At 35.6% G+C, this 13,918-nt stretch overlaps 1 protein-coding gene and 1 long non-coding RNA gene across 3 annotated transcripts in view; one reads left to right on the top strand and one right to left on the bottom strand.

Moving 5' to 3' along the window:
- Positions 1–13,918, top strand: part of LOC115234245 (basic-leucine zipper transcription factor A-like) — a 113,115-nt gene that overhangs the window by 19,668 nt on the left and 79,529 nt on the right. The window lies entirely within an intron of this gene.
- Positions 8,971–12,859, bottom strand: LOC115234247. The gene is made up of 3 exons (XR_003883898.1): positions 12,607–12,859; positions 12,447–12,511; positions 8,971–10,026 (listed from the first exon to the last, which is right to left on the bottom strand). It is a non-coding gene; the product is annotated as an uncharacterized LOC115234247 (long non-coding RNA).

Below are 13,918 nucleotides of genomic sequence, written 5' to 3'. Positions count from 1 at the left end.
AAGAGAAAGAAAGCGAGGTGGCGTGGAAGGGTTTGGGGTGATAGGAGGGAGGGAAAGCGAGATGAAGGTGGGAGATGAGCGAGACTGCGGGGAGAGATGGAGAGCGGGTCTGAGAGGGAAAGGGGTGGAGAGCGGGATGGGTTGGACGATGTCATTTTAGATATTCGATGGAACCTGCACTGTGCGAGCACGTTGGTAATACCGCACACACAGACGGTGCAATAAAGAAGATGATGTCTGGAAAGAGTAGGAATTATACGCGGTTGACGCGTGGGAGATTGGGTTCTGTGACTTCTAATTTTAATTATAAGAATATATAAACTCGCGATGTATTGGAGGGCAACATGTTATTTGATACCTGTTATGCCGCTTGCTATACTAATGCATACAAAAATCACAACTGCTTGAAAATTGTTAGAGTCCATCGTACTGACTCGTACTTGTTCAGTCTCGTTCTCCACCCTTAATCAAACTTTATTCCTCTATCTATATTATGTCAGGAACTATAATTTAGTAAGAGACCGAGAATTCCTATTTAACTTAGCTAGCTGGAATTCATTAAAGCTTGTTACATAATTACAAAAAAATCATAGCTTGTCGAAATATATTATAATTATTCATATTAAAATTGATTAGTTCTGATGTGTTATCCAGAACAAAATATTGTTTTTCTATTTGTCACTTCTTTTGAAGTTATATTTTACGAAGAGGCGGCAATCGTTGTCTCTGTACAATTAATTAATCAAAGTAAAATTTTTGCCTTCTAATCTTCTAATATATATTTATAAAAATTCAAATAGTAGAAAAATAATTTTAAGCGCATTATACTTTAAAATAAAAAAGTTTGTTTAAAAATTACTAATTAGAGGAAATTGATCTTAACGAAAATATTACGACATAACACAATAGTGAATATTGCACGATCCATCGAAAGATATCCAAATTAAAGATATTCAAATGCATTAAAGGTTTAATAATCCAAAAGATTGTTATATATATTGTAGTAAACTTTACGAATCCCGATGTATGTATGATGTAATTATTCTCCATAATCATTTGAGATGCCTCTCTCTTTCTCTGTAAATTTTTCTCAATATACACTCATTATATATATTTGCAAACATGTATTTGCGCAATGTATACATACGATTGCAATGAAAGAAAAAACTTAATTGATTTATCCTAAGCAAATATTGCTTCGTCTCGTGCACTATGAATAAGATGAATAGTACAACGATATATCATCTAATTGACTTGATGTATATTGTTATTCGGTAAACCAAGAATCATCAAACCTGAGTTTTCATATAAATATTTCTTTCATAAGTAATGAATGGCAGTTTCAAAAGGACAAATATCCAAAGAGCTTCGAGATATTCTTAGAATATTTACTCCCATGATTGTTTATCTTGTGATGTGCGTTATTACATCCTGCTAATATCATCGTACGAAAACGATGCACGTATACGAAGTGACTTTTAAACGGTACGATGTGTAAGCCCCGTTAATTTTACAATACTACGGTTTTTTGAAGAGACATATCGTACATTCGATCGTTGACTTTCATCGGCGGACTTTTGTCTACAACGTTTGTGCGCCACGCGTCGAGCGGTAGATCCTACAACTCCTAAGAAACATAAGTGTATATTTTCAGATACACTCTGTGTATATATATATATATATATATATATATATATATAAATTTAAATGTGATGCGATATGACGATGCTAGGATTATGTAAATAATTAGGCGATAATTTTGATAATGTGCTGCGTCGCTTATCATGAATATTTTATCTGGTAATTATGACCAATATAAGAGGGAACTTGAGTTCCCTCATTAGCGTAAGTTTGCGGGAATCGATTATCTATGCTTATATGATAAAATTCTTCTAGTTTCATCATTCAGTGAAACAAGCGAGATATTATAGAAATCATAATTGAAAAAATTGCAAAAGCTTTTTGCAGTTTTTCTAACGATTTTCTAGCCATTTTCCCGACTTTTGAGTGTTATATTCTTCTAGATTGATAAAAATCGTGATAAGCAAAAAATCGCGTTTAATTTCTTGTTGTCGATATCGATCCTCGTTATTTTAATGGTCAGTAGCCAATCGTGTACATTTATTAATCATCTGCGAAATATTTAAAAAAATGACAAGCAAAAAAAAAAGAATATCGGTCGTAACGTAAGAGGAAACACTGTCAAAGTATTACCCGTATAACAGCAGTGGACGTGTGTGCGCGATTTTAAATTAAAAATTCATTCACTGAGTGAGTCAGTTTCATTTTTTTGGATTAATTCTATCAATTTTTGTAATCGCCTCGAAACAGTTATATTTCTGGTCAATCGCTATACTTCCTCCGAGAAGTTCTCGGGTTCAATCCGATTTACCCTCCAATTCCATTCGCCCGCCATTAGTATGGCGCTAAGCGACTGGGACGCGAAAATGTTTGCATATTTATGTGAAATACCTTTAACAACGAAAAACGAAATCAAATTCGATGTAATAAATTCCAACAATTCGCTGGGTATTGCAATCGTTGTCAGCAAATAACAACGTACAAAAACGAACAAGCGCGTCGTTTCTCCGTGACCAAAAAACAATGCGATATTGAAATTTCGATTTTTAATTCAGTTATCAGATATCGAGTTCATTTCTCTTTAGTACAATGATAACAAGGAAAAAAAATTTTTGCTAAATACTTTGAAAAAAAGTTTTGATCTTTCCCTTTTTAAGCGTATGTATGCGCATATTGTCTTCCGCGGATTTGCTATATATTTTCATATCTACGTCGCGAGAGATTATAATATTTATTAAGATTGTATAGAATTGTTTCTTATCGCGAAAAAGTATATAATCGATGCTTTGGTTTATTGAAATTGATGTCAAATGCAGCGCGCGTTTTAGGATCAAGCACTAGCAGTTAAATCAAATTTTCTTCCTTATCGGTGCAATCTAAATCGCCTTCGAAAATATCGAATCGATAAAGCAAAACAAATATAAATAGATATACAGTTTTAAAATATCCGTTCCATTTTGCTCTTTACTACACAATCGTACTCCACGAATATATAATCTAAGGAGAGGCTAGAGATTGTGTTTTATTTAAAATCATATATTACCTATATTTTCGATCGAATTAAGATGAAGAAGTATACTAAAAGATTAATATAGAAAATCTCTCTCAAGACACTTAATTCCACATTTATCAAAGGATCTTCCATCGTGAAAGACGCCGAGTCCGTGAGACATTCTTTGTAAGGGAGGAGCTGTGCGTCGAATAATTTGCAGAAAATGTCAAAAGTCTACCAGATACTCGTTAGATTCATTTTCCACGAGACTCGTGCTTGCAAAGCGCAAGACGCAGGCGGAGAATACGCGGGTAGCTCTCTCGCGGAGCGTCCTTACGTCCCATTCGAAAATAATACAGCGCCTCTCGTTAAATTACCCGCCCGCTCGTTCCGCGTCGTCCGCGCGTAATGCGTCATCCCCTTTCCCTATGAATGGCAGTTTCAAAAGGACAAATATCCAAAGAGCTTCGAGATATTCTTAGAATATTTACTCCCATGATTGTTTATCTTGTGATGTGCGTTATTACATCCTGCTAATATCATCGTACGAAAACGATGCACGTATACGAAGTGACTTTTAAACGGTACGATGTGTAAGCCCCGTTAATTTTACAATACTACGGTTTTTTGAAGAGACATATCGTACATTCGATCGTTGACTTTCATCGGCGGACTTTTGTCTACAACGTTTGTGCGCCACGCGTCGAGCGGTCACGCGACATGAATTATAGTCCGGCGAGATGTATTAATGATCTTTAGTTATTCGCGCCGCGCGCGATCGAACTTAAAACCCGACGAGATTAAATTTACCGTAGGTCATGGTGGTCCTTAACCGCATGCTTCTTATTAACGATCTTGCTTTAAAGGTCCGCGAAGTACGCCTCTTACACGTGTGACAAATTATACTCACTATAAGCTTGGTGTAATAACAATGATTGAAGAAGGAAGAAAGCAACGATTCGAGAGAGATGAAGAAAGAGGGGGGAAAGAATCGTTTATTCGTATCCTAGAACATACAAACTCTCTCTAGTAATAAATATCAGTATACGGAAATGTAGTATGGTATATGAAAAAATAACTTTTATGAGTTCTATTAATATATTTATAACTGATTTTATGAGTTTTTTATTAATATATTTATATAACCGATTGTCAGTTACTGTAAATCGATTTTTATAATTAATTGATAATTGTCATGTGCGATGTCGTCATCTTTGCGTCATCTTTTCTTTTCATATTCTTTATTATCTAACTCAAAAATAATTATTTCAATAATTATCTTTTCTTCTGACTTATTTTATAATAATTTTGATTTTTTTTTCGCAAATAATCACAGTGAGCTAATAGACTTCGCCATGTTAATTAAAAACTAAAGATTAGTTAAGAAATTTAAAGTGCACAGAATAGTTCTAAATTATCCGTCTACACAATGTTGATATAGATAAAAAGAGATATCTAAAAAAGGTATCTAAAAAATCTCCACTTGCGGAAAATTATCTATAATCTATCAAAAAAAGAATCTACGAACGCATGTGTAAGTTATTTTGGGATTGTTTATGTAAGTCAAACACTAGATGTTGTTATACAATAAATGCCTTCGATCATTTATGGAAATAGAGGTATTTATGACGGGTACTCTGTGTATCTCATTTATATGTCACATTCACTTTGAATCTTTCACATCGATACGCTGTTGATTTGTTCGCCGAACGTGTCGATCACCGTATAGGTAAGCCGGAATTCGCAAACGATTCCACAGTTGTTTACATGAGGGCGAACACCGGCTGCATTAGAGAGCGAGTACGAGGAAGGGGAAGGAAAAAAAAACATTTTTCTCCCCCTCCTTCTCTGACGGGCTCTCTTCCTCCTCGCTAAGTCCGAGGCGTGCCAAACAATCGGCCATTCGAAAACAATTTCGCGGACCGATACATATCTCGGCGCGGCACCGATACAGTCGAGGCGCGGTAGCAGAGGAAGTCGGCGGTCGAGCTTTGTAGAGAAAAGAGCACCGGGGGATTCCGAAAATGCCTCATCTCACCTCGCCCCGCCGTGTCGTAATGCAGGAGACGGTGATAAAAGCGGAGCGGCGGCGGGCGGAATCGCACGCCCTCGTAAATAGAGTCGCGGGTCCATTCATGAGTTCGGCCAGAAGCAGCACGGCGCGCTCGTGCGTACACGCCGGAAAAGTCTTTTTCTCGGTGTGTTTTACGGGAGGTCAGGGTTACAGAGGCGGAAAGAGAGGAACGTGGCAGGGGGCGAAGGAGATGGAGGAGGAGGAGGAGGAAGGAGGTAGTGGGACGAGAGTTTTACGTGCAACTACTACGGCTCTGTCCGTACGATATTCGTACGCGCTCTCATTCTTTTTCTTTGTCTTTTTCTATGCGCTACCGGCACGTCATTGCACGGATTGAAATTCATTCGGAATGATGCCGCAGACCGTTTCCGCATGAATGATGCGAACGCGAAAGTTTATCCCGGGTCAATTGGATCGTCCATCGTCGCGATATCACGATGTTCGGTTAACGTTAGAAACAATCGAAAGTGAAAAAACTCGAAACTGGAAATTTTCAGAATAGTCATTATACAGCTAATTCTATATTAAAACATGCAAGATTCTATGAGTTTTGTACGCGCATTTTAGATAGATTTGAAATTTTTTGAAATTTTACCTGCGGCTGTTTTTACTCACACACATACGCTCGGTGAATAATTAGTGTTTCGAAACAATAACAACATTAAATCGATTTAGACTAAATAAACTTAACAGTAATGAGAGTAGAAATTGTTAAAACGTAGCAAAACACGATTTATCACGTATAATGAGAAGTTCAGCTGCCTCTTCACGTAATTTTGCGAGATATTTCAACAGTTCCCCGTGAGAGAAACATGACGTTGCTTTCGAAAAGTTCAATCTTTCGCATGAGAGAAAGAGAGAGAGAGAGAGAGAGATAAATGTTTATTTTTATTATATCAATAATTGTACTCACGCACATGCCACACATACGATATCAACTAACGATAAGAGAGATAGAGAGAGAGAGAGAGAGAAAGCATTGCTCTCTCTAATATTTTCTTTTCTAAATTAATGAAAAGTGTACATCAATATACATACACATATTCATTATTCTAGAATGATCATTTATAAACGATTGCGAGGAATTGCAAGAGATTTTCGTTATTCAATATTTCAATCAACTTTTATTAAATATCCCCTCCCTCTCTCCTCCCCGACGTAATGTACATAAATACATTTAATCTCGCTTCTGCTGCCCTCCTGATATTTTTCGAGAGATCGATCGAGCCGCGCGGTCCCACATTTTCCCTGCTAATTCCGAGATCTCGTTTGTGAATTTCGGTCGACGTTGGCGCGTTCCAAAATTGGTATTGGCGATCCCTGGCAGCGCCGAGTTTCTGGCCCGAGCGCCGGGGGTATGGCAGAAGCGCGCGGCTATAATAAAGGCGCACTCCCCTCATCCCCGCATTTCCCTCGCCTCTCCGTGTCCCGTCCCGTTGCATCTCGCCTCGAAGCTTCATCTCGCTTCGCCTCGCCTCGCCTCACCTCACCTCACCTCACCTCACCTCGCCTCACTTCTAACGATAAGAGAGATAGAGAGAGAGAGAGAGAGAAAGCATTGCTCTCTCTAATATTTTCTTTTCTAAATTAATGAAAAGTGTACATCAATATACATACACATATTCATTATTCTAGAATGATCATTTATAAACGATTGCGAGGAATTGCAAGAGATTTTCGTTATTCAATATTTCAATCAACTTTTATTAAATATTGTTTCTCAAATATTATAATACCAGCCGGCTATAATATAATATAATTAATATAATATTATAATATAAGCCGGCTAATTTTAAAGGCAAAAATATCGATGAGTAAAAACATATGATTTCCGAAAAATAATTAGCAAAGATTCATCGATATCTCGAACATCATAATCTCTAATCGCACGCGTGCCATGCATTACGGCGTTCTTTCGCGCTCGTATTCTCGCAGTCGAGATAGACTCCGAGCTTCGAAACGACTTTATCGCAGATAAAGATAGCCTTATCACCCTCGACGCGCCGATAAGACGCGTCGCGTGGAACGGCTGTCGACATACTCGGCTTCCTTTCTCCTTTTCCGCTTTATTAACGATCGACGATCATCTTGGGATTATAATCACAGATATATACACACATAGAATGAAAATTTAGCCTACACTCAAAAAAGTGGTATTGCAACTACAGCAAAAATTTTCTGGGTGCGCAAAATTAACTGATATTGGCGATCCCTGGCAGCGCCGAGTTTCTGGCCCGAGCGCCGGGGGTATGGCAGAAGCGCGCGGCTATAATAAAGGCGCACTCCCCTCATCCCCGCATTTCCCTCGCCTCTCCGTGTCCCGTCCCGTTGCATCTCGCCTCGAAGCTTCATCTCGCTTCGCCTCGCCTCGCCTCACCTCACCTCACCTCACCTCACCTCGCCTCACTTCGCCTCGCCTCCATACTCCATACTGCTGCCGCGCGTACTCGCTCGCTCGTTCGCCTGTTCGCTCGGTCCCGCTTCGCCGGGTGGCGGCGTGTACCCTCCTCCGACTCTCGCCGCTCGCTCGGAATCGGAAAGGGGAGACCGCGTTGGCGCGCGCAGGCGCGAGGGTCGAATGGAAAAAAATCGGCCGGGCTGACGACGGGGGATGGTCGTCGTATCGATCGCGCTAACATCGGGGACCGAGAGAGCGCCGGAGTCTACGGGTATAACTGTGAGAGATGCAGCCTCGATGACGGCGGGGGCTATACGCTCGGCACGAACGAGATTGAATGACGTACCGCCGAATCCTGGAGGACTCGATTATTAATTATTATGCCTTTCAACATTATAACGAGAACAACGTAGCTCTCTTCCCGCGCGATGAAAGATCACGCGACTTGCCGATTCTATATTTTATTACTATTGAATTAATTCGGTAACGCGCATATGTTATATCGCTGAATTATTTTACACGATTGATAAATTTATCGCTTGCTCTAGGTAACAATGGCAAATTATTAGAGGAGAGCGCGAACTTCTCATCAGGTTCGATTTTATTTCTCGTTTGCATCCTGTGCAAGAGAGGCACAAAGTAGCACGCGTTGCCAGTCCCAGAAAAAGCCTCATCCGTTTATACGTTCAACAAAGCGCGCAACAAAAGTCAGGGTCGACGTCGCACGAGTGTATCCGATGTTGCCCGAAGTTGTGGCGCGATGGCGAGGTGGATAGGGACGATATGGAGAGAAATGGAGAGATAGAGAGGAACCGAGCGAATAGAATGTTGCCAAGGGGGGATGACGAGGAGAGAAGCGCGTTCGACGCACGATGGATGCAACGGACTAAAAATCTCGGATATTTTCGGCCACGTTCGTCCGCCGTCGGATGTAAAATTTATACAAAAATACAAACGCGCGACGAATATTAGCCGGCGTTACGTACGTTATAACTGAGAGAGCAGTCCGCGATAAATTCTCGACTTTGTTCGACATTGACTGGCGTTGCATCCGTGCGACCGCAGCGCCGGTAATGTAATAAAAAGCTGTAACATTAATCGTAGCAAAAACTGGATAATTATTCACAATTCTGGCGAAATTCCGCAAAATACGAGAACCATGCTGAAATATTACTAGTTTGAAAATATTGATAGATATCTGTCAGATCAGAAAGTCAATTTACAAATCAAGAAACAGGACTGTCTTTAATATCGAGATGGCCCCGGAGGTCACGATGCGAAGAGCTTCATTAATGAGATTAATTTTAATGCTATTCATTTGTGCGAAATAATAAAACAGCAAATACAAAGTTAAAAAATGGAAATTTATCAAATATATAAGATTTATAATGTTTATTTTAAACAGATGAAAATTTATCTATGCTCCCTTTCCAGCCATATCGGATTATGATATCTAAAACGAATCTGAACGAAAGTCATGTATTCTTACACACTATGCACGTCAAAATTAATTAGATTTCTCCACATCTTATCACAATTCTTATTTGATACAAATACAAGGATTTATGTAATGTTACTAATAAATGACTGTGGACATTGATCAATCATCATAAAATTATATAATCCAATATGACTGTAATAAAAGGTCAGAAACCTTAATATAAATTTCATACATTTTAGATCTAGACTTTGCGCGTTTAATTTCAACATTAATATATCACTACGTATAAACTTATAATTTAATCGCGCAGTACAAGCAGATGTTTTATTCTCACAGCCAATATATATATCGGATGCTACTATTAATTACTTACTTTACTATAAATACGCTATTATTAATTACTATTATTTACATGCTAATATTTATTTATTATGATAAGCGCGATAAATTAAAAAATAAAATCGTAAAAATAATTTTTATATCAATGCGCGCGAGGTATTGTTTTGCAAAAACATAATGTAATCAAGTGAAATACGAAATACATATGTTAGGTATGTATAGCTATTTTATTTATATCATTTTACATGTAGATACATAAAAAATACTTCAAAGTAATTAGACAAAATAATTAAAAACGAGTTTTTAGATAAAAAGGGGCAAATCTTTTCTCTTCTTTTTAAGATACGGTACATCATATCAAGTTAAATGTGATTACTGTCTAAAAGAAATATTCTAAATTATTCATCTTGACTATATCATTGAATATACATAAGATTTACAATTAAACAGAATGGATATTATGATATCAGCATAAATAAAATATGCTTTAAATATCTTTCTCTCTTTCTTACAATATTTTTTTATTAATACAGTTTTACAGCAAATTATTAAGACAATAAATGCATTAAAAGTTTCTTCCAAAGATATTTTACTTTTTATTGGATTATCTTGAAGTTTTCATGTATATTCTAATAAACTGCTGCTATGTCATTTGCTTTGCGAATTAATGCTTTCGCTATCTTCTTGCAAATTGAAAATATCTGTAAGGATAACAACAATGAATGCTCTTACATTTCCTTATATAAAAAGATTAGAGAAACAATACTAAGAAAAGATATCTTAAATTTGTACACAATACAATAGATTTTTCAAACGCAGATACAATTGCTTATTTGTTACAGTTTATCAAGAATTATATACTTATACAACACACACACACACACACACACACACACACACACATATATATATATTTAAACAATTTTTCTCAATTTTTCGATGCTGCAGTTATAATTGGCAGTTATATTTCTCACAAAGATCGTTCTGTAGTATCGAAACTCATATTTATCCAATGCAGTGATTAACATTTGGCAATGGGACCTAAATTTTCTAGAAGATATTATTAGAATGTTGCTGCTATAAATTCTATATGTAACAGACAATATTCTAACAGATACAAAAAATAGCGATAAAGTTTTGTTGTGACACCTAGAAATCTACCTATATCAGCAAGACATTTTTTTGAGTGTACCGAAAAATATCTGTTATTGGTTTAGCTTTAAGAGGTTGAAAGTGATAATTCGTTTCCATTAATACTTTTATATTTCATAATGATATTTTATTCCAAGATAATACAATGACAAAGCTATTGAAAGAAACAAAGCAGGTATATTTTATTGTTAATACTGTCAATTATATTAAGCTTATCTAATGTATTACAAGTTATTTTTTTTTTCAGCAGAAGTTATTAGAAATTATCCTATATATGTTAGGATTATTATGACAAAACAAGTTATCGATTAATTCGTATTGATATTGGTATCAAACGACACATTCAACTCCGCAATATATTTATATAAATATATCCAAATAATTACACTGTATTAACAAACAAAAAATTATTTTTCTCACAAAAATCATTATAAAATATTGAATATACATTTACAGAAAGTAATTAGTAATAATTATTTTAATATCATTTATAGTAAATCAGATAAAAAGATTTACTTTACATCCGTAAAAGGAAAAGGAAACGCGAAAACTCGAGCAATCTCTGTAAATACTCTGGAGATGCAAATTTGTCTGTACTCTGTATGCAAATACTTTTTCCTCATATTTCTGCATATCTTGGCAATTGACATTCTCTGATAACTATAATCTACATTTACATGTATAAATTCATCGGTATCTATTGTATATCCACGTTGAGAAAATAGTTATTCATTATTAGGACTATCGTGTATCTAATTATCCGAAAATATCGAAAGCAAAGTATCGACACTTTGATACAATCGCAGGCATCCTGCTCATTAAGAATGTTTCGTCCTGATTGGTCGTTCGGCCGTCCCTCTCTGATTGCTCTTGTATTAGCGCTCTAAGTCATGCGCCGATAACAATCAGCACAAGCCGCTCTCGGCGAATGGAAGTCACGCGTATGCACGAGCTGTCGAATTAACCGATTAGCCTACAGCACCTGTCATCGTCCCCGGATGTCGGTGTCACCAGCGCGCCGAGGCGGCCTGTGTTAACAGGTGCCTTCGGTTTCGAACAGTGCCGTTCGATTCGAGAGGCTAGAATTTTATCTTGTACGAAAGAGATATTATATATATCTAACCATACATTCGCGCGGCCAAAAATCGTATTAATGCTCGAATCTAAATACAACAAATCGTTTGAAGAAAGATACAAATGGTTGTGTAAAAAAGAATCTGATAACTTGCTTTTTGAGACGAAATAAAAATTATAAATATAACACACACACACACACACATATATATATATATATATATATATATATATATATATATATATATATATATATATATATATATATATATATATATATATATATATATATATATATATATATATATATATATATATATATATATATATATATATATATATATATATATATATATATATATATATATATATATATATATATATATATATATATATATATATATATATATATATATATATATATATATATATATATATATATATATATTCAGGTGACTAAAAAAACATGTGTATGTATGCATATATAAGCTGTCTTTAATTATGATAAAAGTGCAATTTACACATAATAAGCATACACATTACTTTTTTTGCTTTTTAAAAAGAGATCTGGACCGTCTTGATGCTATTATAGGAAACTTATTTTTTATAAATGAATTATAAGTGAATTATATATTAAAATATTAAAAAATTGTACATGTTTAAAAGATAATATTTTTGGATCCATTATTTACATATTCTTCTCTATACAATTTTAAATTTGATATTACAAAACAAAACATAAACACGTTGAGACACAAAACAGCATTATATCTCATGGAAAATCGTTATAATAATGTAAGAAAAATACAAAGATAATATTTATAAATCAATTTGATAAAGAAGAAAATTTAATATGATATTAAGATTTAAAAAAGTAAAACGTAGAAATACTTACATTGCTTATCATGGTACTCCGTGAAATCTTTTGAGCACGATATCCTAAGATTCAATCTCATCTATCTGTAATAAAACGTTTAAACTATATCTGTAATGTCTGTGTAAGTGTGATCTGTTATATAGATCTGGTATATAAATGTTTACAAAATTGTACGTACATGTCAACCATAGCGTGATCCTTAACGTTAGTCGGCCAAATGCTTGTAAGTCTTGCATTGTCGCTCATTGTCCCGCGTCCTGGTGTTATTTCAGATTGATAAAGCAGCGCAATTTGTGTGCGCGACCGTACGTACCCCGTGGAGGCAGCCGCATGGCATAGGGGCGCGTTGCCATTTTCATTTAACGCGTCACGCCGCCGCCGTCGTCGCCACGCGAGAGACGAGCATTCGGCACGCCGCGAATGTGACAGCCGGACCGAACGCTTCGGTTAAGGTCGAGCGGATTCGGTCCCCGTCGGATTTAAATATCGGCCGGAAATAGAACCTCCGTTCACTCGCGCAGCATCGTAGAAAATGGAGAGGGCTTGGGGGTGAGGTAGGAGGACCGCTGAAGAAGATCCTTTCGGCGACTCGTAAGCAGGATTGCGCGCATTGTAGATTCTAAAATTATAACGATACTGTAACAGTGTGTTTCTCTGGATATTTCTATATATTAAGTAGATAAGCTTTCTATTATAAGAACGCTTTTGCAATTTTTTTTTTGGAATTGAAAAGATCTGATTCTGCATTACTTTTTCACACAAAGACTTATTTATGTATGCATTAGACATATTTTATATATGTATTCTTTTTGATTAATTTGAAATCGAGTTTTATCTCTCTCTCTCTCTTTCTTAATAGCCTCGAAATTTTTCAACAAAAATTTTGAGAGATCAATAGTTTTCAAGTTAGCTATTTTTTTTCAAAAAGAAGAAACTTCAGAAATGCAAAATCTTCATATCTAATTTGAAAAAAAAAAAAAATTATTTTTAATTTTGCAATTACTTAAAAAAATATCTAAGATTAAAAATGGCGAACTTATGACGAATAATAATTTTTTTTATGTTTTTAATAAGGAATTAATAAAAGAATCCATGAATGTAAAGGATAAACCGAGAGATATAGAAGACTTTGTATAATAATCATGGAATATATGAAACAGATAAAATGTCAACCATAGTATTTAATGTTTTCACCACGTTTTCGCCACGCAAAAGTATATTTTATTTTTCAAAAGTAATTGGCAGTGCTTTCTATTGTCCTTTGAGCGAGGAACTTTGCCAAAAATAGATGTATATAATAGTATTGTTTGTAAAATATTCAGAAGCCAAGAACAAATAATAATAGCGCCTGGTGGTAGTAACAATACTGACGTAGACGATAAAATCAATTGGGAAAGAAGACATGAAAGAAAATTGAAAAAAGAATATATAGGATATCTCAGCCGCTTGTCTTGGCGGCAAATTTTTTCGATATATATATATATATATAT

The sequence above is a fragment of the Formica exsecta genome, unplaced genomic scaffold (assembly GCF_003651465.1).
Source record: "Formica exsecta isolate Colony F162 unplaced genomic scaffold, ASM365146v1 scaffold2, whole genome shotgun sequence".
Classification (NCBI taxonomy): Eukaryota; Metazoa; Arthropoda; class Insecta; order Hymenoptera; family Formicidae; genus Formica; species Formica exsecta.
This window is presented reverse-complemented; position numbering and strand designations above follow the sequence as displayed.